At 53.0% G+C, this 22,390-nt stretch overlaps 1 long non-coding RNA gene across 2 annotated transcripts; it reads right to left on the bottom strand.

Moving 5' to 3' along the window:
- Nucleotides 1-5,981: 5,981 nt before the first annotated feature.
- LOC135453250 (uncharacterized) lies at nucleotides 5,982-22,390 on the bottom strand. 2 transcript variants are annotated; one of them, XR_010441811.1, is made up of 5 exons: nucleotides 22,170-22,390; nucleotides 16,912-17,065; nucleotides 9,434-9,575; nucleotides 7,373-7,737; nucleotides 6,155-7,044 (listed from the first exon to the last, which is right to left on the bottom strand). It is a non-coding gene; the product is annotated as an uncharacterized LOC135453250 (long non-coding RNA). The 2 variants fall into 2 exon arrangements; XR_010441810.1 differs by lacking the exon at nucleotides 16,912-17,065 and having other exon boundaries at nucleotides 5,982-7,044.

Genomic DNA, 22,390 nt, shown 5'->3' with positions numbered 1-22,390 from the left:
AAGGCATCCCAAGGGAAACCCCGAACTGCCAAAAGATGGCTGCCTCCACGGCTTTCTCCATTGATCTAGCCTTAGCCCTAGTCTTCTTTTCTTCCTCTGCCTAGGGTCGGGGTACATCTGCCGCCTGCAGGGACCCAAGGTCCATTTTCTCAGAAAGCCTCATAATGGGTTCTTGGGCTGCTCAGACCTTGAAAGGGGCTAATTTGCCCAGCCCAAATATTCCTCCATTCCTTCTGTAGGAGGTTTGTTTCATGGCACTGGTGCAGCAGAAGGGGAGCTGCCCTCCCCACCCAGCCTGTGAGGGACAGGCTGCTAGGGAACTGTGGGGTGTAACCCAAACAGGAAAACTGTCAGGGACCAGCCCTTTCCAGCTGGGACAGGAAAGAGACACTCCGGGTCCACTCAGGGCCCAAGCTGGCTGTGCTGGCAGCCACACTGGGGACACCCAAACACCAAACAGAGCCCATGCTCGGGGTGTCCATCCCACCAGGCTGCTCTCAGGGTCACCCCATTCCTGTACAGCCCCTTCACTGCCCACCCAGGAGCAGATCATCCCCAGATCTCCTGAGCCTAAAACTGGGCTGTGTTACCACCCCTTGAGTGGGAGCTGACCAGGCTCAGCATCCTGGGGGCGATTCAGACCTGGGGCTGCAGGGACCCCAAGGCTCCTGACCAGGGAGGGGTCTGGCCCCACAAAACAGCAGCAGATTGATGCTCACACAGCATCTCCCTGGGCCGAGAGACAGGGAACGGAGCTCAGCAACGGGGAGCCGGGAAAAGCAGAGACAGAGGAGGGAAGGCATCCCTACAGACTGAAAGAACAGGAGAGGCATCTCAATTCGCTGTCCCGGAGCCTGAGGGGTCCCCGGCAGCGGCAGCGGCCCCGGGGCCGCCGGAGGGCACCATCCGCCCGCTGTTCCCGCTGCTGGAGCTCGCACCATCCGCCCGCTGTTCCCTCTGCCTGGAGCTCCCGAGGATCGGCCCGGCCTGCCTGTCCCCAAAGCCAAGCTGTTCAAAGGCACAGGAGGGATGCTCACATCTACAGCCTGCTCTCTAAGGCAAGGACCCTCCTCCTCCAGCACCCCTAATCTCTGCTCAACCCCACGGGGGATGTGTGAGAAGTGATCACAGGTGTCCCCACACCCGTGACAATAGGCAGAGGGGAGCAGGACCCAAGAGATGTTGGCCCCAGTGAGAAGAAGCAATCCCACAGCACCAGACCCCCAGTTCCTGGGCAGCAAGAGCCGGGCCACATTGGTATTTTGGGGTTAGAAGTGGTGAGGTTTGGTGCACGCTGCAAGGAAAGGGCTGGTAGCTGGGGCTTATCCCCCTCTGGTGATGGGTGCCCACCACAACTCCATACTGGAACTCACCCACGTGTGGTGGGGACAAAACATTGCTGAGCACCCACCTGGACTCTGCACTCTGAGAGAACCCCAGCCCCACCTGCACTCCTGGGTGTAAACGGCACAGAAAGGGCACAGCATGGCTGTGGATTCACACCAAATTACTGAACAGGCAGACACAGAGGAGGAGAGACAAGTGCCCAACCTGCACCCATCCCTGTCCCCACCATGCCCACACCAGCTGCCTTCCTCTCTGCAATCACCCCTGTCTCCTGTCACTGCACTGCTTGCCTTTACCTGAGGCACCTCAGCCCTGCCTGCCAGCGGCCAGCCCTGTCAGTGGTGTCATGGTCCCTGTCAGTGCTGTCATTGTCCCTGTCAGTGCCCTGCCGCCCTGCAGGTGTGAAGACAGGACGGCCCTTTGTGTGTGAGCCATCCTCAGCTGCTCCTGCCCCGCTGCTGGGCTCCCTCCAGCCTCTGCACGTCCCCCCGGCTTTTCATCACTCCCTCTTGCTCTCCACAAAGGGCAGCCCTGTCCTGTGTGCAATGGCAGCTGTGCTCTGTGCTGCACATCGCCCACAGATGGGTCTCCCTGGGACTGGGTGCCCCATGGACGGAGGGAAACAGGGAGACAGGCAATCTTCTGGGCAAGGCACAATGAGGGTGGCACACAGCCCTGAAAAGGGGGCTCTGAGGGACCCCTGCACACCTCTACACATCCCACCTGTGCCCGTGCAGCCAGGAGAGCAATGATTTAGAGTGTGCACTGCTCCATCACCCTGCACAGGGAGCAGCCTTGGATACAGCCCACCATGGTGCTTCTTAAGGTGGGGAGAAACCTGATTCTGTTTGCTCTTTACTGAGCTTTGATGGCCAAGGCTTCTTACCACTATGAAGGAGCAAGTCTGACCTCCACTTCACAGTTTCCAACTCATTCCACTGAGGAATTTCCCCTCAGAGAACATAAGGCAGTTTCCATTATGCCCAGTGGGCTGTTTGCCTGCAGGCAACTGGGGTTGGTTTGCAAAACAGAGAGAGAAAACAGGTTATGTTTAAAATATTTGCAGCTCTTCCTGTAACAACAAAAATGCTGCCCACAGCTTCTGACCTGGCACAGATCACAGCCCCTGTGTTTGTTTGGTGGCCTTGAGACTTACACCTGGCCATGGGGACAGGCAGGGAGGCCTCCAGTTCCAGAAAAGAGCAGAAAGTGTGTTGGCCTGGCTGCCTGCCCTACTCCAGGCCAGGGATTTCTGTGGGCTTGGGATACCCTGCTCCTTCTGCCCCAGGGTAGCAGGCACAGCTCTGGCACAAGTGGCTGTGCATGGCCCCCAGCTGGGACAAGAGATGATGGAGGATGTCAGATCCTCTGAGCAGTGGGCTTGTGGCCTTGGGTGCTTTGCAAAGCAGAATTTTCCTTCCCCTACTCCAAATCTGCAGTGCTTTCGGCACCATTAAATCACAGTGGTTTGAAAGTTTGTTTTGCAGTTCATAGATCCCACACTGAGCTGGCACACACTGGCCAAGTGGCAGCAGGATAAGAGCTACAGGGTTAGCTGGGAAAGGATTTCTCCATCATGCCTTCCCCCTTTCTGAGAACGAGCTAGGCAGGCTCAGTGTGCTCAGTTCCCTGCTGCACTCTGTACTTTCCAAAGCCTTTGCCAGACATCCCCCTGTGACTCCCCTCTGCAGAGCCCACGCTGCAATTGCTGCCCCTTCCTGTTCTCTGTCCCACAGATCATTAACTAGCTCTGCTCTCTCTCTTTTTATTTTTTTCTTCTTCCCTTTTGAACGTATCAGCCTCATGGAATCAAAGAGGCATTTCAGTGACTCAGGCGTTTCCCATTGCCCTATTCCAGCATCCTCTACTCTTAACGCTGAGAGCTTTTCACGTCCTATTTGGAACTGATAGGAAGCCCTTTCATTGTTTCACTACATGGATATTAACACTGATGAAGGAAATGCTCCATCTGATAACAGAACCGTTGAAAAGAGCACCATTTCCAAACGAGCAGACTCGGAGACAGTGCATTCCTGCAGCTCTCACCAGCTCAGCACTCTCGCCTCAGGCAGCCCCAGCGGGCAGGACCAGCTCCCCACTATCACCCCTGCAGGCTGGGATGTCCCTTCAGCACCTCAGGAAACGTGCTCTTCCCTCCTCACAGCACAGGACAGTGCCCAGGTTTATTCTTGAGATCAACTTGGCATCTTCCAGGCTGTAAGGAAAAGCTACATTTGAGATGCTCTGCTTGAGTAGCCCAATGGCCAACTGTGGGGTCAGCCCCTGACTAGAGGGAATCTGTCTCAAGGAGTCAAGCAAAAAAAACCATCCTGCCTGGGTGGACATCAACTGGTATTTAAGGCATTCTCTGAGCTGGTGTCCATTCTGCTTATGAGCATTTAATTAATCAATCCTGAGAGCCCCTCCTGGGGATGAAGTTATTTAAATGGAGCTCAGAAGAGATAATAAGTCTCTTGAGGGATGGCTAGAGGGAGAGCCAAAAGCTCCATCACCTGCCTCAGCACTGAGTACAGCCACCAGCATCTCCAGGGGCTTCCCAGACCAACAGCCCTGCCATACCCAGGGTCCCCCAAACCAGCACAGGCAGGTGGGCAGCTTCTCTCCAGGCCACATCCCAAGTCAACCACCATGGCAGAGAAATGGCCACCACGGCCTCTTTCTGAAGTGTTTTGACTGTTTCAGGACTTTCTGCTCTCCCTGAGACCTCTCCAAAGCTGGCTGGGCAGTGTGGTTTTCTGTCTCTCCTGGAAGTAATTTCCTTCTGCTGTGGCTGCCCCAATCAATTAGTGACCTGTGAACAGCCTCCCTGATTGCACGGTGACATCCGGAGCACATCACCAGCGCCGGTTTCCTCCTCCACCTGGGGAGCAGGCTTTTTCCAGAGCATGAGCCTGGGTGGGGAGCACCCCTCTGCCCAGCCCTCTTTAATGCTTCCCACCCCTGGGTCACTTTCCACTCTCTGCCCATCTCCTCCCACTCCCATGCAACAAGAAATTGAGTTTTCAGCCTTTGATGTTCTGGTAACACACAGACCAGCACAGAAAGGTCCCTAAGCTCCACCTGAGCAGCCTTTGGAGTGGTAGTCACTCCTACACAATTCCACTGAAAAGCCCATTCATCCCATTTACTCCTGACCATCAGGGTCAGTGCAACCATCCCAGAGGATGGTCGAGCTTCCAGAAATGATGGTCAACACAATGTCTGTTATCAGCAAACCTCCCAGTTCACTGGACAGGTCAAAAAGAGAATCAGGAAACTCTGGAGGGTCACCCAGCACAGGGACCACAGGGGAGTCTACAGCTGAGATTCAGTCTGACAGCACCTACCTGGGACAAACTTCCCATCTGGTGACACTCTCAGTGTCTCAGGCAGGATGGCAATCTGTGGTCACCATGCTAGTTTATTGCTGCAGGACAGCCATCACTATGTATCTCTTTCTTCTGTTGACCAAGCAAAGATAATTAAATCATGAAGTCAGACAGTATCCCAAGCTGGAAGTCATCCACAAGAATCAAGTCCAAGCCTCTGCACAGGACAACCCCAAGAATCCCACCACGTGCCTGAGAGCATTGTCCTATGTTAAAAAACAAAGCATTCATTGAAATAGAGGGAACGGGTTTATCATGGTGGCTACCACTTTTCTGCCATTTTCCTTTCCCCGCTGGTGTGCAAACTCCAAATGTGATGGGCCCATTTGACTTTTGCTGTGCACTTATTCAGTAATTGAAGGTTTTCACTTCTGAGTTACTACAGCAGCCAAGCTGGCTCACAAGCCTGAAATACAGGAATTCACAGTTTATTAAATGTGTGTAGAAGAGAAATCAGGTCATCTATCAGAATATACATATCTCACTTAAATTTTTTGAAACTTCCCTCACTGGGGTCTCGCCTGGGCCACGCAGCAGGGCTGTCCCACAGAAGCTGCTATTCTGAGGAGCCAAGACACTCAGTAGTTAAAACATTCCTTATTTTCTTATATCTCGCCTCCAAAGGGCTGCCTCTGGCACCACTGGAGGAAGTCACCCAGTGTTTTGTTCTCGTAAACTGCCCCTTTGATCAGCTGTGATTCGAGTGGATCAAACAGCTCCGAGGACGTAACCACAAATCCCAGGACGTGCTGTGACGGGCAGGGAAGTGGTGTCTCCAGCATGAGCTGGCACAGCCCTGGCCATCACAGTCGGGAAACAGCCCCCTACCCTGACCCAGCCCCAAACCCCCAGCGGGCATCTCCAGGCTGCCACAATGGCCTCAGCGACGGCCTGGCTGCAGCAAAACTCCAGGGAAACATTCCTGCCCTTCCAGCGTGCTGGCACTGTGCTGCCCAGCCCCAGGCTCGTGGAGGGTTTTCTCACCATCCCAGGCAGTGCTGGCTGCTCCATGGCTGCTTCCTTTCACCCAGCTCCTTCCCTGCCTTTGGGATCTCACACAACCCTCATTCATACCTGCTGAGTGGGACAATCCCCATCCTGGAGCAGCTGAGCAGCTTGGAGTATCTGACTCCAGTCTGGATGAAAGCCAGCCATGAGCCTCAGGTAAATGTCCATGCTCATCCTCCTGGGCACACACAGCATTTCCATTTTGGGTGGAAAATGAGATTCTCAAAGATCAGCCTGTACCACAACACTGCATGTTTCATTTATTTTTTCCATGTATAAGAAGCAAGGACAGGACCTCAGCACACAGTTCCTCAGTTCCTACATCTGGTTTCTCAATAAAATGCCTGGATATACACAAACCACCATGTTCCTTATGTCTTAGGAGTGTGTTGGTCTGGGAGCAACTGCCCTACAAAGCAATGTCCAACTCTTTGGTGCCACAAACCTCAGCCCCATGCAGTCTCTGCTGGCTAATTAAGGGTTTGAGGGCATGTTCTGCTCTCTCCCTCTGTGGTAGCACTAACAAGCCCTTTTCTCTAAAAGTTCAGGTCTTTGCACACACATTCTCAGGCGCCTTGAAAAGCCCAGAAAAAATGGAGACAGGCACATTGAGCTTACATAACTGACGGGCACAAAAAAGTGCATGTAAGATAGTCATGTTTTTTGTGCTCCACAAGAAGGGAGCAGAGGGTCTGCTGGTGGACTGGATGAGACCAGCCGCCATGGGGGGCAGAACACAGTGCCCCACAGTCAGCCACCCTCCCCTCCATCAAAGGGACACCAGCCTCACAAATTGCTGTGTCACAAGTCCTCTCTCTGCTACCTTTTGCCAGCTCACATGACTGCCAGCTCATGGCTAGGAGCTCATTTGGCTGAGCCAAGTGTAAAACCCCCTCTCTCTCTCTCCAAAACCCAGCAGGCAGATAAAAACAACATCCAAAATGTTCATTTTAGTCAAGTTTCTTGATTCTGTTCATTCACACCAACAACACGGAACAGGGAGATGTTGAACTCACACTGGCAGATGCAGGGAAACGGGGCAAAAAAGGTAAAACCCTACACGAGATAAAGGCACACAAAGAATGGGACAAGGATGGTGCTGGACCAGGCTGGGTGGGACATGGAGGATGAAATTGCTCCATCAGAGGCTTTGCCAGGGAGAAGGATGGCAGCAGATGCCAGGCAGGTTGGTGGCATGCCCAGGGCTGCCAAGGGCCAGGGACCAGCCCTAGCAGGCACTTTGCATGGGCCAGCCTTAAACATATTTCCACAGAGCTGGAGGGAAACCCCAGCTGCAGTCCTGAAAAATAACAAATAATAAAAGCGGCTGTGAGCAGCAGCAGGGCTGGCAGGAAACATTCCCAGTAGCAGCTGCTTCCTGAGTGCGACATTTATTTGATCCCCTGGCACCATCTGGGCCATGCCCTACTCTTTGTTTTCATTAAGAGTTTAGAAAAACAATTCAGCTTTGACTAATTGCTCTTTAAGGTCCCAGGCTCGCCCTTTCTCCTCCCCCCACATTTCCTCTCCCAGCCCCTCACCCTCCATCCATGCCCTCCATCCCCTCCAGTCAGCTCTCCCCTTCCATCCATGCCATAACTCTCCTTGGCCCTGTGTTCCCAACATACCTGGTGTCCCCTAGTGCCAGGCAGGACACACCTTCACGTGTTGTCCCCATGAGCATCCTCCTCTGCCTGCTCAGGCCACACTGGCACAAGCACAGCCACACATGCCATGGTGTGCCAGGCAAACAGGAATGTCCTGCTGGGCTGGATGTGTGACCCCTTGGTAAGATGAAGCCGGTCAGCAGCACCATCCAGGACAGCCTTGCTGTGAGTGGACACCTCCCAAATCCTGTGGGGCTGCTGGTGCCCTGTCCAGACCCCTCAGAGTCCTCATTCAATCTTCAACATGAGCGTGGTGTTCTGGGGAAAGCAGCCCTACGACCCAGCCAGGACTGGGAGCCTATTTTGTTGAACGTGTATTTTCCACCCTGGAATAAGGAGAGAGTAAAAAGTCAAGCCTGATCTGAAATCCTTGCCAGGCTGGAGGGGTTGTTATTGCACAGGACTTGCACGTTCCCCCCTCACCCGGTGTCCTCACCTGATGGCTTTAGCAGGATTCGCAGGGAGGACAAGGAACCGGAGGAATTCCGGCCCCCTAATTACACTAGCTGGGAGGAATTTGCTTTTGCAATATCCCTGCTGAGTTAACCTAACAAGCATGGAGACGAGCCTTTCTTATTTAATTAGCAGCTCCACCATGAAGTGCCCTTCACAGCACGCACTCGCTGGCCGCCCCTCTTGGAGAGCCCCGCCGGTGTTTGTTCCCTCTCCCCTCACCCTTTGCCCTTTGCAATCCCCTGCGAAAGCTCAAAGCACTTTTATGCCTTCCCTCTCCCACTTTCCGGTTCTGAAAGGTGCGCTTGGGTCGGGCAGAGGCTCTGTTTCCTTGCTCCTTCCTAACAAGTGCTTCCTGCTCCTTGCTGCTGCCCGTGATTGAGCGGAGCTCCCCGAGCGCTGGGATTTCCTCCCCGGGCAGCCCCCTGTGTGCTCGGCTGGGCTGGGAACTCATTGCTGGTCCCTGGGCTGGGGAACGCATTGCTGCTCGGCTGGGCTGTGCTCTCTCTGCTCCCGGGGCTGGCAACTCATTGCTCATTGCTGCAGCCCTGCAATCTCAGCTGCGAGAGAAACCGCAGCCGCCGCCAGCCGCGCTCCCGCTTCCCACAGCCGCAGGTTGGCAGAGATGGGTGATCCCTGTGCAGGGGGAAATTGGCCAAGGTGGGGGGAATGGGAGAGTGGTTTGGGGAATTTTTTATCCAGGGGGTTGCTGCTGGATGGAGGTGGCAGGGACAGGTGGAGCAGGTTCTTTGTGGGTTGCTGCTCGTGGGCTGGGTCGCGCTCAGGGGCTTGGTGAAGGTCACAGGTGGAGCTTGGCTTTCAAACAGGGATCAGTCCGGTTCCAGGTGTGCTGTGAAAGGCAGCCAAGGCAGCAGAGATCACTGGTGGGCCAAGTTTATGCTGCCAGAACAAGGACTGCCAAGGAAAACACTCTGGGGGTTTGCAGGCTGAAGCACTGACCCTCTCCAAGGCAGAGCTGTGCTGGCAAAACTCTGCACTGAAGAGACTTGTCTAATACTCCAGGCTAACTAGAGTTATATTGTAATGAGAGAAAACAGCAAAATAGGCTTTCTGAGCCTCGAGAATCATGGTGCTGGCCTCAACTGTGGTGGCTGGGAATGTTTTATTTTCCCCTGCTGTGAATTGTGGGTTTCAGTAACTCCAGTTTGCACCCTTAAACTTTGTGGGCATGTGTCAGCTTCAAACAGGTACACCACAACCCTCTGCCCAGTGAGGCTTTCCTTACCACCTGTGCCCATCTGCTTTCCCACTTTGCCATCTGTGCCAGCCCAACTCCAAAGCAGAGGCTTTGCAGCCATCCAATGCTCACACTGCCACAGACAGCACTCAGCTCCACCCAGAATGGAGCTCAGCCCCCAGACAGAGCTCTCACCTGCATGCTGAGAGAAGGGACAGGGCAGCAGAGGAGCAACGCTGCCAGCAGGTGCAGCAGTGGCTCTGCATGAGTACGGGATGCCGGGAGAAATGAACCAGGACGTGACCACTACACAGACTTTCTGGAGCAAGAGTAAACTCAGATATTAGCCTCTTGCTGAGGGTGGAACTTACCCAGTGGGCTGGCAGAGGAGAACAAATCTGGTAGCCCTCTTGGAGGGGTGCTGTTGTGCCAACACAGAGCCCAAACTTGTTTAACTGGTGGATGGATTAATGGAATTGTCCATGAACACACATAAGGGGGAATCACAGGGGTCTAGGAGGAAAGCAGAAGGAATTACAACAATTACTGATCAGTTGAGGTCTTTCTGGCTAAAACACATGCACCTTAACACAGGAAATAACCCAAACCATAAGTGTGGAAGAGGTTTTAAGAGAAAAGCCCAAAGTCTCATGGTCCTGCTTGGATTGCAGGCAGCAAGACAGACAGGAGGAAATGGAGAAAGCTGGAAGGAACAGGGTAACAAGCCCTGCTCTTGGCCATGGCCTAGCTGTGGGCCACATGCGAGTGGAAGAAAGGGAACAGCACCATTCCTTAGGGATGGGTCTGTTGCCAACTGTTCTAAAACGCAGCAGCTTGGGTTTCTCCAGGACTGAAGGAAGCCCAGGAGATGGAGAGCAGAGGTGCACATGGAAACAACATCTGGGAGGGCAGTGTGGATGGATGGCACAGAGGAGACACGAGGATGGATGGCTGTGATAGTCAGAGTAGGACAGGAGCAGCAGGGCACGGCTCATTTCCACACAGACCCATCTCAGGCATGCCTGTGCTGTCTCTCCTGTGGCACGCAGCCCTGCAGGGCTGCTGGGGTGGAGGCTGTCCCTGTCCCGGCAGGCTGCAGGAAGCTGACTCGGGTTTCCAGCGCTCTGGAATGCCGGGCAGCACAGCCAGCTTCCTGCTGCATGTTTCCTGCCCCTGTCCCTGCCCCCTCCACGGCCACAGCTTTACTGGAAACTCTGAGTGCTGCTCGTGTTCCCAGTCCAGCCAGCGGCACTGCCCAGCCAGCCACGGCTGCAGCGAGCCCTGGCCTTGCCCTCACCCTCTGCTCTGTGCTGCTGCTGGGGCAGAGGGCTGTGCTCTTCCCAGGGTATGGAGAGAATGGCACAGTGGAAGCAGAGGGAGGAATGGGACAAACCCTGCTGTGGGAGATGACATTGAGGCTGGGGCCGTGGGGAGTTTCTGTCCTGCTTGGTGCCTGGGCTCACGGGGAGCACTCTCCATGCAGAGCATCCAGCAGCATCTCCCAGTCTGCAGCTAGATTAGCCAGGCAGAGGTTTGGGCTCACAGAGCTGTGCTGCCTGATAGGAACAGGGCTCTTCACTCTTTGCCTTCCAACCCTCACTCCCTCCCATCACCCAGGCTCCCCTCCAAGCAACTGGCTTCATCTCCTCCCTGTCCACTGTACATCTATCCCAGCCTGCACCAGCAGCTTCTTGCACTTCAAATCTATCTCCTCTTGTGCAGATTCCTCTGCCAGCCCTGGTCACTGTCACTGGAGGATGCTGCAACCTCCTTGGGATCCACATTAGCCCCAAAGCTGCTTAGCAACACCACAGATCAAATCTCATCACTTCCAGCCCAGCCCTCCTCACACCATTTGGTCATACCTTGACCTTGTTCCTGCAGCACAGACCTTGTCAGATTTTTGGAGGGTTCTCTCTGCACAGCTCAAGCCTTATCCCCATTATCCCTTCTCTTCCCACAGGGCAGCTCTGAGCCTTCTTGCCCTTTTCTCCTTTCACAACATTCTGAGGATGGATAAACACATCCCACCTGCCTTCTGGGTATCCCCAGCCCTTCCTTCACACCATGAACAGGAGTTAACTCCATGTTTACACCCCACTGTGGGCATCACCTGACAGGCAAAGGCCTTCCCCAGGCACCTGAAACATCCAAGGAGCACCAGGGATGCTGGGCCCCAGGCACACATCAAATCAGTGCCATCTAAAAGGCACCTCAGCTGGCTGGGCAGGAGCTCTCACTCTGCTCTAGGTAACCACCTAATCTCCCCAGAGACAGTCCTCCAAGGCTGTTCCTGTTCAGGCACTGATAAAAATCTGACCATGATGTTTTCAACAGCAAGCTGGGAGTGATTACAAAGCAACCGACCCCTACCCTCCAGCTGGGAGAGCTCAGTTTGGGGTTTTCTTTAGGAACATGCAGAATTTTTTAAAAATAATTTAAAAAAAATTTTAGTCTCTGATGCCAGCACGACTTGTTGTTGGAGTGGTGCCAAATGTGTCTGCCTGGGCTTGGGGGAAGGGAGAGGGATAGACCAGAGGTGAGACAGAGCTCTGCTCTCCTCCCACCAGGCAAATCTCTCACCACCAGGGGCTGGACCTGGGTTCACCTCAGCAAACCCAGGCAGCACCTTTGCTCCCAGGAAGGTGACAGAGCTCTGCCCACTCTATGCCCAGGGAGCAGGGTGAAGTAAAATGGGATAGCAGAATAAAATGAAGCAGTGGCTCCTGCAGAGGGTTTTCACCTCCTGCTCCCTTTGGGAGCGTGCACAGCACAGCCACAGCACAGCTCCACCTGCACTCACATCTCAGGCTATAAGCAAAACCAGCGCAGAGCCATGGACAGGGCACCAGCAGTGCCTGTGGCAGCTCTACCATGGCCCATCTCCCTCCACCAGCCCCTCACACCAATGGTGTTTGCCACTGCCCCATGGCCCCATCCTGTGCAAAACAGGGCTCTAGTCCCTGTCTGCTCCTTCCTGCAGCTGGCAGGGCAGGAGTGTGGCTGTGGGGAGAGGGGAGAGCCATCCTTGGAGGTCTGCAGGCCTTGGGTGAGCAAAGCCAGAGCTGAGCTGATTTAGGATGGGCAGCAGTGCTGCACTCTCAGGCTGGAGCCCTCCAGGAGTGGCTTCCAGCCAACATATCCAAGATAGATCCCCCTCTCCCATGGCCAAACCAGCTGGAGCTGCAGACAGAGCTGCTTGTGTGATGGATCCCAGATTCACATGAAGCTCTCTAGGCCTGCCACAGACCTGCACTGCAATGAAATGAGATACACCAGCCCAGGTAGCCTTGGTTGGGTAAGAACAACACAAACGCAGCAGAGAAGAGCTGGGCACAGCCACCAAGGCAGGCAGCACCCACGTCTGTGCTGCACAGCACATGCCCATGCACACCCATAGTCTCCATAACCATCACCCAGCATTTCTTTGCAGCTCGTGGGATTTATATATGCAGTTATCCATTAATTTAAAAAAGCCACAAAACCCCTATCACAGATAAAGCACTTGGCATGGAGGTGAAGGAGATGGCAGTTTTGGCTGGAGGACTTAAATACCCTCACTTTATACTGCTGCCAACCCACAGCACAAATGTGTCAGAGCATGAAAACTGCTCTGTGAAATTCAACAGTCTTGTTAGTCAAAAGCATTGAGGATGAAAATTGACCAAAACACCCCGGAAACTAAATCATGCCAAAAAAAAAAAAAAAAAGTAAAAAAGAAAGGAAAAAAAATCCCAAAAGTCCTGGATAAACATGAGAGTGGCAGCAAGATCCCAAGAGGAACAGAGGTAGCCAAGCACTGGGACACAAAGTCCTCCCTAGCAGCTCTGTCACTGTCACTGTGGGTCTGGCTCAGCCCTGGGGTGGCCTCAGTGCATTCCACATCTGTGCTTGGGCTAAATAAAGTATTCAATTAGTACTCCAACTAGAAAAGAAAGTATCACCACCTGATCTTGGGGAGCAAGAGGTATTTTTAAAAACAACCTATTTTAATCCTTGGAGCCATAGGGAAATTACAAACCAGTCACCTGATGATCAGAGGAAAATTAAAAGTCCAACTTCAGTGACAACAAAAATAACACAAAGTCATGAAGTGTGATAAACAGCATGGGAACCAGAAGGCTTTTTAAACAGGTTTTTTAATCTCCTCTCCCCTCTGCTCATAATATTGCCTTTATTATTTTCTGATGTGGAACCTGATTCTCACGAGTGCGCTGGATGCTGACAGCGGGGTAATGGAGCAGCAGCAATTTCTCCTGGGCAGAGCTCAGTGATTTAATATGCCTGCAGGGAGAGAGAGGAGGGCAAGAGGCAGCTCAGGAGGAGAGAGTGAGCTGGCCAGGAGGTGCCAGCAATAAACCATGGTGATTAAGAGCTGGCCATGCTGAGCAGGGTTCAGCGGCCAAGGGTAAGCGATGGCCACTCACAGCAGCACCTTGTCCCTTCCCAGTGCTCTGCCATGACCCCCACAGCCCTGGCACTGGTGAGGAATGTGTCCCAAGGACAGGGATGGGTAAAGGCAGCGAGAACTCTGTGCTGCAGCCCATTGCCCAGGTCTGCCCATGGCTGAATGTTGCCAGTCCAGGCTCACGTTCCTGGCAATCCAGGACAGCCAGGTTGTTGCACGAGTCCCTGCACAGCCCAAGCCCCACTTATTTGAGAGGGGATTTAGCAAGAGTCCCAGAGAACAGAGGAACAGGATGGATCACTGGGTGGAAGGTGCCCTATTGCCTGCCCAGCACTCTGTACTGACTGCTGGGCCTTGGAGCCAGTGGGAAGGTCGCTGCTGGGTTAATGGAGCCATGATATTTTCTGAAAAATCCTTTCCTTAGGATTTTTTCACCTGAGAAGCCTCAGGAACAAAATGTAAACAATGGTTATCTGCTGCTGTGGAATGCAACAGGTGGATCTGTGATTGGCCTATGTTGATTGTTTCTAACTAATGGCCAATCACAGTCAGCTGTCTCAGACTGTCTTGGTCAGTCACAAGCCTTTGTTATAATTCCTTTTCTATTCTTAGCCAGCCTTCTGATTAAATCCTTTCTTCTATTCTTTTAGTGTAGTTTTAATATAATATACATCATAAAATAATAAATCAAGCCTTCTGAAACATGGAATCAACATTCTTGTTTCTTCCCTCATCCTAAGACCCCTGTGAACACCACCACAAGTTCAGAAGGAGGAAACCTGGGATCTGAACAGCAGCTTTCCTGTTGCCATCTCACATCTGGCCTCTCAGAGCTACTATAACCATCATCTCTGCCATGTTGAGCTTTCCATGGCCATTCCCAACCACCCAGATTCTGACCACTGGTGTGACTCCAGCAGCAGTGACAGACCCTGAAGGACAATATGTAATGGTGGGACATCGGTGGAACACAACAGAGAAGGTCTGAGAGGCGAAGGGACCAGGAGAGAGCTGATATCCATCCAGCCCTGCACGAGAGCACCCACTGGGAGGGAAAGCTCTCTGGTGCTCGCAGTGCCCGTGCTGCTGTGCCCTCCTGGCTGACAGTGGGACACATGACTGTGGCTGGAGTGATGGATGGGCTGGAGTCCCTCTCTGAGAGTATCTCACAGTGGTTTCCGTAAGTTGATGGAGATTGCACAACACTGCCAACTGCCATGCCGGATATATTTTGCAACCAAGACTTCTATGGCACATCTGTAGGATGATATGCCAGGGTCTTCTGAGGAGGTCTGGGGAAGTTTGAGCACAGGAAGAAAAAAAAAAAAGAAAAATAAAAGGAAAAGAAAAAGGTCAACAAAGCTCTTTCCATAGCAGCTATTTTGGTGAGGCACCCTGGGTGAGAGAGGCCAGCTTTGGAGGCACAACAGCCCTGCAGGCTTGCTCAGGGCTCTGCCCACTCCCAGCTGGGAGAAGGTCCCTTTCCCATGGGTGGGTGGCATCACGAGACACCCAGACAGGAACTGTGCTCACCAGGAGAAGCTGCAGGGCAGGGCTTGAGTGGCAGCAGCAGTGGGGAGGTGTTGGACAGCTGCTGAGGGTGGCTGTGGGCTGTCCCAGCTGGTGGCCCTGGGAAGTGCCATCCTTGTCACGCTGGTTCAGCAGCTCATGCCAGAAAGTCAAAGCTCCTATAGCTTGAGCTCATGCCATGTCCCATCTCCTTGGCCTCTTTCCAGAAGAGCAGGTAGGACTTCAGGATACAAGACTGGACTAGAGGATGTTGGAGAAGATGTTCAAAGTGCCTAGTCTAGCTGGTACCACAGGTCTTGGACATCAGCAGCTCTCTGGCAGAAGCCCCCAGCAGTGACCCAAAGTAACATCAACTCTCAACATCAACCTGCACATCAGCTTCATTCAGTTCAGAGACACAGACAGCACAAACCTCACTCCCTGGGCACTCAGGATGCATTGCCCAGGTTCTTCATTCAGGCCAGCCCTTCCCAGCACCACCCCACCAGCATTCCCCATCCCACCAGCAGCACCCACAGGTTATTTGTTGTTGCTGCTGCTCTCTGGTGCCCTGGGAGCAGGTTTGACAGCGAAAATGCTCCCTGGGCTCAAAGCAGCAATAACTGTGTATGCTTCAAAAACAAGCACCAAGATCCAGCAGGGAGTGGGGACCGCAGGCAGACCCTGTGACACAGAGTGAGGACATTGGAGGATTAACATGGAAAACACTCCCTTCAAATTTCCATACACACCCTCACTCCTGGGAGAGAAAAAGGAAAGAAAAAAAAGGAAAAGGGAAAAAGTATCCTTTTCAAAGCAAGGATGTGGTAAGGCCCAAACACTCTCCCCTGACACATGAGCCAGGATGCAGAGATGCTGTTTTTTCCCAGGAGGAAAGAAGGGATTTTGCTGTATCCTCCACTTAATGAAAAATTCATCTTCCATCTCCACAGGTGAGGGCAGCTTAGCTGCACATTCCTGATTGCTGCCCTGTGCCTCAGTTTCCCCACCAGTAAACCAGGCTGACACTCACCCATGGCAGAGCCAGACAATGAGCCTTAACCTGGAGCTGCAAAGCCCTGGAGAGCCTTCACAGCCTCCTCATCCATCACTGTCCACAACACCAACACTGAGCTTTTGTAGTGCCAAGAGCAGGTCCCAGACAAGGGGAGACCCTGCCCTGTGGGGCTCAGAGCCTCTCCCCTCTCCTCTCCTTTCCCTCATCTTCTTCCTGCCCAGCCCAGACACAGAGCCAAGCTAATAATTCAGATAACAGAATTAAACTGATCCTGATTAGGAAAAGCCTTTCCCCTAAAGAAAGCAAACTCTGGCTCGGTGCTGCCTGTAATCCAATAGTCTCCCACGGCAGGCAGCAAACCCGAAACCTGCCTCCAGGCAAAGGCACTTTGTCTCGGAACAAGGGAAGTTAAATGTGTCTTAATGGGAATTTTGACACGTTTTGCTTTGATTTCGCTTATGTTACAAAAGTAACTGTGAGAAAATATTTCAGCCCCCCCATGAGGAGTCAAGTCCTCCTGTGTATGGACCAGCTGCCCAGAGGGGAATTTGTGATAGGGATTGTGGCTGTGGGGAGATGAGGTCTTGGTGCCAAATCCCTTCACACTTTCTGGGGGAGCTGTTCCTGTGTGGGTCAGTCAGGGAACCGTTCAGCTCCCCCGTTTGCACCTGTGGGGCAGCCAGCATCACCCAGGGACCTCTTGTTTGCCCATACAGACAAAAACCAGGGAGATAATCCAGGCTGGGGGGCTGTGACTGCAGGATGGTGGGTCTGGCACAGTCCTAGAGGGCACAGAGGATGATGATCAGCTGGGTGGGCATCCCATGGGGCCCACAGAAACACCCAGCACAAGATGCAGGATAAAAGGACGTACACTGGAATTGCTAAGAGGGAGATGCTGAACCAGCACCCACCTGCAAGACCTGTCAGCAGGCCAAGATGGGTTGTCTGCAACACTCCCTGGGGCAAAGGAGGATTCTTCTGTGTTTATTTTGCACTTCACTCGTGCTGTTTGGGTATGATAGGGCACATCAGCTCCTGGGCTCTCTTAAATGCTATCTCCCCGCTCTGTGGAATGGAAAACCAAGTCACTGGGTGCCCTTTGCTGAGGCATTTGTCACTGTAAGGGACAGTCAAGGCCACTGCCATGCCCCTGAGGGGGTAGGAGAGGTGTCTCCCCTTGGCAGCCCCTCCTGGGGCTCCTCCCCATCCCCTGCACTGTTTCCAGCCCCTGGTTCCACTTCATCCTGGGCAGAGCAGGGGAGGATTCACTGTCGGATTCAGGATGGTGACATGAGCCCATCAGGAGCTCCCTGAAGCTTAAGCTGCTGCTTTTCATTTGGCACCAGAACAGCACCTGGTGCTCCCTGGCCCTCTGTGACCTGGGGGGTGTCCTGTGTACATGAACCCTGTGGACATTTTGACTGCCTTTGACTCGGAAGCGCCTGGGGAAATAGAGGAAGAGGGAACCAGATGCCTCCCACAGTGAGGCACTAAGGTTTAGGTAAAACCTGGGGGAGCAGGGGCAGGAGATGCTCTCTCCAGTGTTGGGGGCTCCTCCACTCCACATCCAGAGGCAGGAGCATCCCTGATGGATAAAGTCTGGATCTTAGCTGCTGTCCCGATGAAATGTGCCACACAACCCCTAATCCCAGATATTTAATGGTCAATAAGCAGGATTTCCTTGGCTCTTCAGCCCAGTGGTCACTCTGAGGGCTTGCAGCATATCCCTGGCTGATCTTTAGGTGGAGAACTGCGATACCTACAGCAAGGCTGCTGACAGCTCAGCAAAACATGGAGAAATAAACCTGGTGCAGCTAGGACAGCACTAATTTTAGCAAGGCTGAATGCAACAAGTAAACTGGAATAAATCAGACGAACAGCCAGGGCTGTGGGGCTGCAGGAGCAATCTCTGTGCATCCAGGGAGAGAGTGTTTCCTTGCAGCAGCTTTTCCCATCCCTGCTCCAGCGGCCCCATCTCCACCAGGTCTGACACAGCCCACATTTGTAAGTTATTTTTTGTTGTTTTAAGGCAATGCTGCAATTCTAACCCACAGCCTCAGATTGTCAAGCAGTTTTTCTTTTCTTTCCTTCAGAAAAAAAAAAAAAAATACAGCTGAACTAATTTGATGAAAGGAGAAAATAAAATGTAAGCCAGACTAAACACATGCAGTTCCTACCTACAGCCAGGGCCCGGCTTCTCCCAGGCCAAAGTCAACACATGTCAATTTTTAACATGACAGGGCTTTAAAAGGGAGGTTTGAGCCCTGGATGAGAGGCGGCTGGAAAACATTAATAACAAGGTCTGTCAATTAAAGGCAGGCATGACAAGTCACCAAGACAAGAGCTGAGGGGTTTCCCTTCCTCCCCTTCTCTTCCCTCTTAGTTTGGTGGGAAAAAAAAGTGATTTAAGAAAAAACCCCTCAATTTTGAAAAAAAAAAAATGTAGCCACATTACCTAATGAAGGATGGGTTTTGTTTAGGAGCCTTGGGAACAGCCCAGCAGGCAAGGGTTGAGGTCAACAGGTTAAGGAAAGCATTGCTGTGAGGATGCTCCCAGTGGCTCCACCCATCCCAGGGCCATTGCTCCCCACTCTACCTGGGCATGCTGGGCAGGAGCAGCAGCCTGGCTGCCTCCAGCATCACCACCCAGAAGGATTTGCAGTTACTGCACCAAGGTGAGTTGGTGGTGATGTATCTGTTGCACTGGAAAGGGCTATTTTGGGTTCTGGTCAAGAGGAAAAAAAAAAAAAAAAAGGAAAACCCCCACCCTGCTTTTATCAGCCCCATAGGAAGTGTTTCTATGGCTTTCATGAGCTGGGCAGGTTTCTGTCCCAAGCCACCCACTGGGCTCCAAAACAGTTGAGAAAAACAAGGGAAAGAGGCAGAGCAGAGGCAGCCCCACCAGCATTTGGAAATGAAGGGAAAAGTGAGTGAGGAGAGGGGTAAGGGGGAAAGGGGAGTGAGTATTGGCATTGGGGGTGTGGAGGGAAAAGGGCTTTGCTCCCAAAACCCAGCAAACATCCCTCTGAGCTGGGAGGACGTTCCCATGGTGCAGTGTTGCCTTTCAGCTGGGAGAGCAGGTAAGGATTGAGCCCATAGGGAAATGGCAGAGATTAATTTCACCTTCAACACCTAAATAAATACTGCATCCCCAGTCACACATGCTGCACAGTACATTCTGTGCTGGTGTGCATTACACATCCACATGGCTGGTGCAGCATCTGCCACATCCCCTGCTGCCATGTCCTGTGCCCAGCCAGATGCTCCAGCAGGTCTGAAGAGCCCACAACAGTCAAAGGCAACGTGCTCTGCCTCCCAGCATCAGCTCTCTCAGTCTCTGAAGGGGATAGGGCCTTTCTGGAGACTCCTCAGTTACAGACATTGCATCCTGCATCCTGGCTGGTGGTTGTGTGGGGCTGCAGCAGCACAATTCCAGTGGCTCAGACCTGCAGGGCTTGGAGGGATGAAGCTCTGCCCCTCCATGAGCCATGTGCCTGAGTGTGGTTCCTGCCCTTCTCTCAGGATGTGCTCCACTTTTTCTGGCCCAGCAAACAAACCCTCCCTGCAGCACACTTGGGGTTCACTTTGCAAGGACAGGCAGAGCCATGCCAGGCTGATTTATTGCAACAAGCCCTAGGCCAGGCCCCTGAGGTGGGGAAAGGCTCCTGGGCTCTCTTATGGCTCTCTACAAGTGCCATCTCCCCTCTCTGTGGAGTGGAAGGCAAAGTCATTAGGTGCTCTCTGCTCAGGGATTTGTCACTGTTAAGGACAGCAAGAGCAGACCAAGACCAACATGCTGAGTGAAAACAGTGATGAAGCTGACGTTTTCACCCCAGTACAGATTCAATGCACTGAAGATGGAGAAACCCCACAGGAGAGCCCATCCCTGAGCCCCTGCACTGTCAGCCCTCTCCATTTGGGCATGCTGGCCTCACTGCCCAGCCCTGGCCACTGCCCCAGCAGCACAGGCCCCCAGCCCAGGCAGTGCCCACCCATGCTCAGCACCAGAGAGCTTGTGATGATCTTTCACAGGAACCACTTTCATCATCAAAGAGCATTTGAAGGCAGAGCACAGAAAGCCTTTGGCTGTCCCTGTTCTGTGCCCATGGCCTCTGGAAGCTGCTTCATTGATGCTCCCACTGCTGTGGGCCTGCTGGGACAGCTTTTGGCAGCACCACTGACACGTCCACAGGCAGGGGCTGGAAAACATTGCTCTGAACAGTGGAAGCACTGAGCCTGAAGTCAAGGGCAGCTGCCTGTGCTCCTGGCCTTACTCGTGTAAACCCTTGGCTCTGGTGGCTGCCACCAAGCCCCTGCACCACCCATGTGGGTGAGGGCTGGCTCTGAGCTCCCTCCAGGCCCTGCACAAAGCCAGGGCACTCTGCACCATACCTGGGGCACAGGTAGGTGGCACCTGGCATGATCTGTGCCTTTGCTGCTGAGGCAGTGTCAGGCATTTGGAGCTGTCAGTGCAGCTCTGATGAGTCTGAAGCAGGGAGATGATCCCTCTGTGGCCAGCAGGGACCATCTGACATCTCCATCCCCACGGCTGCCTGCTGTCCCCACACCCATGCTGTCCTCTAGCACACAGGTCCCACATACCCAGCACAGGCTATCACACTGTCCTCCCTCCTGCCCTTCCCCTCCAGGCAGGCAGAGCAGCCCCTGCTTCCCACAGAATCACCCAGCAGGATCCCTCAGCACTGTTCAGGGGAACAAAAGTGAAGGGAAGCCCTTTTAAATCAAGTTCACACCTTGTATCAAGCAAGGTGAGTCTTCCACTCCCCAGACAATGGATACAGCTGTTACACTGATGCCACATTTGATTTCAGCCAAAAAGCCAAGGGAGTTTACAACATTTATTAATCTCAAACTGTAAGCAAAGCTTATTCTCACTAATCTCAATAATTACTCAACTTCTCCCACACCACAAGGAGCAGCCACACAATGGCAAGGTTTCCTTCCTCCATAGGACCCTGCTCAGAGCAGGAATCAGAGATTTGCAAGAAATTCCCTCTTTAAAGGGACATTGCTGGGGTTGCTGAACTGGATTCAGCAGGATTGCTTAGGACTCCACGCAGGACTGGGGCCCAAACTCTTCCCCATTCAAGACCAACATCTTTGGCCCAAGAGCAGCAGGGCTGTTGGTGCCACTGTGAGGCCAGACATGTACAAAGCCATGAGGGATCAGGGGGACTCAGCTCCCTCTCAAACTCCCCAGGATCTCTTTAGGCATACAATGGGGACAGGGATAAATGAACATCTCCAGTGTAGTATCAAGTGAACAATTAGCAGAGAAAAGCTGCTCATGAGGGCCTGATGGAACAGAGCAAAGAGATTTTCTTCCCAGACATGTCTGCTAGAAACAGCCTGAAACATTTCCATTTCTGCTGCCTTTTAATAGCAAGGTCAGCTCCTTTCTTCCTACCCTGACATCCTCCATCAGGGCCTCTTTCTGGGAACTCACAGCAATGCACCAGATGTCACTGAGAGACAGAAAAACAACCAGGGGCCAAACTGGGGCATTCACCATGGCCCTGAACGAACCACACAGCATTTGGCTCCGGGAGGGGAGCAGAGAGCATCCCTTGATGGCACTGCCAGGCCTCCCAAGCCCCTGGGGCTGAAAGGAGCCCCCTTCTCCCAGCAGGAGCAGCCCCACATCCTCCAGTCTCCCCCCAGCACGAACTTGCATTGGAAATAATCTGCATATTTGCAGCCCAAAGGACTCGTTTTGCCCATTTTTGCTGAGTTTGAGCAGCACTCAGCATGGAACCCAGCACCATTCCAGTTCCCAGCAGCCCCAGTGGGCACCAGCACACAAACATCCCCACTTGCAGGAGGACAGGAGTGCTCACAGTGAGCTCTGTCATCCACAACACCCACACCGCCAGCCCTGGGGCAGCTTAGCCCCACCTGGCACAAGAGCAGCTACCACAGGAGAGCCAGAGCTCTGAGACAACACCAACACTGCTACCCCAAGAAGAGGGTGCTAACACCATGCTCAAACATGTTTTTTTAGCTGAAGGGTGCAATTACTCCCAGATTTCTAAAGGCTTTCTCAGGACCACAGACCTCAGGTATGCAACCACCATGGCAGTTGCTGACCAAGAGGGCAAGGATGAAGTAGGGGAGAAAGGAAACCACAAGATTTAAAAAAGAGACCCACCTGTGTTTGGTGATGGGCTTGAGTCCTCCTTAAAACATTCAGCTCAGGACACATTTCCAGCCGCCTTCTCTTTAGTGCAAACTTTGAGACTAAAAAATACATCCACCTTAAAAAAACCCAAACCAAACATCCAAAATCTGAAAATCTGTGGGTTTGTATTAGTTCTAAAGATCTGCTTTCCCCCCAGAGAGGCAGAAGGAAGCAGGGAGCAGAGGAAGGGG

This window comes from Zonotrichia leucophrys, chromosome 12 (assembly GCF_028769735.1).
Source record: "Zonotrichia leucophrys gambelii isolate GWCS_2022_RI chromosome 12, RI_Zleu_2.0, whole genome shotgun sequence".
NCBI lineage: Eukaryota > Metazoa > Chordata > Aves > Passeriformes > Passerellidae > Zonotrichia > Zonotrichia leucophrys.
The sequence above is the reverse complement of the archived record's forward strand: the minus strand, read 5'-3'. Positions and strand labels throughout refer to the sequence as shown.